The sequence below is a fragment of the Myotis davidii genome, unplaced genomic scaffold, assembly GCF_000327345.1.
Source record: "Myotis davidii unplaced genomic scaffold, ASM32734v1 scaffold259, whole genome shotgun sequence".
NCBI classification, from domain to species: domain Eukaryota; kingdom Metazoa; phylum Chordata; class Mammalia; order Chiroptera; family Vespertilionidae; genus Myotis; species Myotis davidii.
Window position 1 is genome coordinate 6,450,045 of NW_006292687.1, and position 4,114 is coordinate 6,454,158.

Genomic DNA, 4,114 nt, shown 5'->3' on the forward strand with positions numbered 1-4,114 from the left:
AAAAATGGATAATTAAATGACTTATCCAAGTGCACACGACTGAATTATCAGAAGAGTAAAATTAGAATACCAATCTTGTTTCCAACCAAGCAGCTGAAGTGCAACAGAAAGACCACTGACCTGGAAATCCCAAGGTTTAGGTTTGAATCTTTACTGCCACTGGGCATGAGCAAAAGTCGTGAGATTTCATGAACACTTTGAAAGAAACCCTGGCAGTCTAAGAAAAGTGAGTTAACAGATTTCTGTGAGTAGACACTAGGGTAGCATTAACCGCTGTAAATTTATGTTAAAAAGTCCCAAAGTAGAACTCTAAGATGTAAGTGGTAAACCTACAAAAACCAGAGAGCATATAATTACCTCAAGTATTGCTTTTAAGTTTTGTTAGGTAGAACCAAAGCACCTTTTAGTCTAGGATTGAGTTTGCCCTTTCTGATGTAATACCCTTCTAAGTACTGTACCTGATGCCAAACTGCTTGGTACAAACAGGATCTATTCCTAGCCTATGTAAGTTCCAAGAATTGTTCCCTCTTCTGGTAGTTCTTTCCCCCAGACTCATTAAATATTCTCATATTTATGCTTGATCATTAACTAGTTTAAAATTAGTTTGAAGTACCCTCTTACTGCAGCTCTCCCCTCACTGGTTTTATGCTCTGCAATCTCACTCCACCTTGGTCTCCTCAAGCTCCCAGCTCCATCTTCTCAGCTCATGGAGACCACCTGTCTCTACTTGGGCTCCTCTATCTGGGTAGCATCCTCAGGCAATTGCAGGGCTCATGTAGTTTGTTGTCTGGAGGCAGAAGTCCTGGAAGATCTTTAAACCAGGAATGAAAATCAATTTTGTGCCAACTTGGATGGACTAACAGTGGCTATTGGGACTGTAATAAAGATTCTCAGGTCATCTCTGTGTGACAGGAAAATAGCAGCATGCACACCAGTTCTTAACTTACAACTCCAAATTGCACTAAAGTACATCTTTAATTCTATGATTACCAAGTAGATATGGCAAATGACTCTCAACTAAAAAGAACTCAAAAATATTTTTTAAAACTGCAGGGATTGTAGCTCCAAGATTCTATGGCATAGAGTAGTGGCAGTGGAAGTAATGAGACAGATATTTAAGTAATTTTGGCATAATCACAGGTGAAGACCTTTATTTAGGGATTCTTCCAAATGCAGGTGAAAGGAAATAATGTAAGCTTCCCTAAATGAGTAGGAGGACAGACAGAATGGTGGAAACAAAAGCCAGAGAGGAATTAGAAATTGAAAAGCATCTAGAGACTTGGTGGGCAATAAAGAGAAGCCAAAGAATGGAAGGGGAAAAGAGAAACAAGAGGAAATAATGAGCAGCAATAGAAAAGGAACCAGAGAGAAACAATACTAATAAAATGGAATATAATGGCCAGATGAGAACAGCAGAGATTCATTAATATCCACTGCTGCTGGCTAAAAAGTGATAATGGTTTTATCCATTTTATAGAAAATGGAGACATCTCAAGAACATTCCAAATTTACCTTTGTACATTTACCAAAAAAAAAAAAGAGAGAGAGATAAGAAGAAGAATAAGTTAGGCCTGAATACTAACATTTTAAAAATACAGCTACTCAGATGTTGCCTATGTTTTATCATAATACTAGAGGCCCAGCGTGCAAAATCGCGAGAGACCAACCTGCTGCGCCGGCGGGACCCAGACCCCTGCCACGCCACAAGACCCAACAATGCACCTCCTGGTGACCGGTCTTTTGGTCATTATGCCATTACGGCATTATGGTCACTCTATTTTTATAATATAGATAAGGAGAAATGAGGAGAAACTAATATTTCTAAAATGGTGCAGCCTATCAAATATGACTGAAATAGAAATTATAAGATCACAGTTTGAGGTGACACTGTTTAAGCTCAGGTTCACAAAAAAGAAATACCATTCAATTATGATAAGAAAAGTCATATTCTAAAATGTACATTGGTCAAAATCATGGTTACTAGATTCTCCCATATCCAAGACTAAGGCTACACTGAGCACTGTTTCTTAAGATAAGGAAATGGAGTAACAGACACACACCAGTGAAATATCTCAATCTACACAGAACAAGTGAAAAACCTTTGTAGAATGCACCATGAAAAACTTGTAATGATTTCCAAAATGAATGTAAAATGCATTATCTTTGAGGCAGAGCAAAAAAGAGAATGGAGAAAAGCAAAGAACAATTCACCTTGTAAATGGACCAATTTCTTTTCAAGGAAATGGCAAATTTGAAAAAGAAAATCATAAGACAGGGCATTCTTCTGTAGAACTATGGATTTAATAATACTATAAGCAAAACCTATAATATGCAATTTGAGCCAGATGGCAACCGATGCAAAGAAGAAACAGAACAAGTCCCTCAAAGTCAAATGAATGTCTCATGAAGAATGAACTGCTGCCATCTCCATCACAACATCTGGAGATGAGGTTTAAAAAAACACACCAAAAACACACACACAACTTATTTTGAGAGCAAATTAAAATGTATGTTTACCTGACATTGTGGCTACTCACAGGAAAAGCAAATAGTTTACCACCATCTCTACTATACTTGTGCTCTGGTACTCAAAAACCGTATGTCAGATTAAGAGCCAATGAGGGTTAGCCATAGAAACAAGGACATTTAAAGCAAACATTTTTTTAGCTATCTTAAGTTTTCTTTTCCCCAGTTTCAGAAACAGAAAAAGGCCTCTTTATCTAGATTCTAGATGCCTTGAGAGCCTCTCGTGCTGATTTCTTGACTGTCTATCCTTAAGGTCATAAGACTCTATGCTGGCCACTGAAAGGCCCTCCACCTCCCCTCACATACTCTTGGCAATGGGCTGCCTTTATTTCTGTGCCTTCTAACACACCTATGTCATGTAAAGGAAGGGAGGGAAAACGCCAAAACAAAAGTAAAACATCTGATCTTCATGCTACAATTTTCTCTGTCCCACCGAGAGCAATAGGCAAGGACCACCTTAAAAAGTGCCTGCTGTTTTCAAAGTGGCAGTAAAAATCCAGATAAACACAATCAAGACTGACTGTTCCTCTTCATTTTACAGCCTAGGTTTTCAGAAAACAGAACAAAAGAAAGTATTTCAAATTAGAATACAAATAAACCATTCATACTTTGGCCACTTTTTATAGATGTCGTGACTTGAAAAGAAAAGCAGATTTTTCTAACCAATGGACACAGACACGGGGGAGGGGGGAGGTGAGGGTATGGGGGGGGGGAGCAATGGGGTGATGAGGACACATATGTAATACCTTAATCAATAAAGAAAAAAAAAATTTTAAAAATCTAAGTTTTACCACATTCCAGCAAAATTATTTCTTTCCTTTTCTTTTTTAAGTTTTCCGTATGTCCAAACTTTAGGTTAATAACTGGAGTTTTCTTGGCCAAAACTCTTAACCCACATGAGGCAACTCAGCTGCCTCTACGTTGAACAGCAATGGTGTTCTTCAGAAGGGCTGCACAAAGCCATTTGGACAGGATTCTAATTCAGAGGGGAGGATAATTCTTGAGCACAATTTCCATGCTTTAACACAGTAGGAATGACTTTGACTGTACTACACATTTTTTTTTCTAAAATGTTTTCATATACAAGACTTATCTTCATCCATTTGAAAATTTAAATTCATATGGATAAGAAAATGAAATAAATTCCTGGAGAGCAAGAAGTCAGTCTGTAAAGCTTGTTTCACATCACAACTGGCAAAGTTCTGAAACTTCATTTAATATACCATTTGATGAAATGTATGTAAATGTTTATCTACAAATACTCTCATATATTTATGTGACTAATACATATACACACAAATATAAAATCATGCAAAATATTTTAATTTTATCCAGTTAAAGCTTTTGTAAGTTACCAAGTCACTTTTATGATTCTAAAAATTTAAGCACGAGTTAGGAAAGACTTAGTAGTGTTTTCCTTATGGACAATGAGTGACAAACAGGCACAAACAGGCCACCTGATCTTCATTAAGCAACAGAACAGTAGCCTGCTTTACCACTCCTGCTGTGCTTTCACACAACCAAGAGTGTCCCACTGACCCACAACTGCTTCCCGACACCTGGGCCCCACGAACAGACGAGGAAAGGG

At 37.7% G+C, this 4,114-nt stretch overlaps 1 protein-coding gene across 1 annotated transcript in view; it reads right to left on the minus strand.

Moving 5' to 3' along the window:
* Positions 1-4,114, minus strand: part of KIAA1328 (KIAA1328 ortholog) — a gene marked incomplete at its 5' end in the record, with an annotated part of 154,704 nt that overhangs the window by 100,348 nt on the left and 50,242 nt on the right. The gene's annotated exons all lie outside the window — the stretch shown is intronic.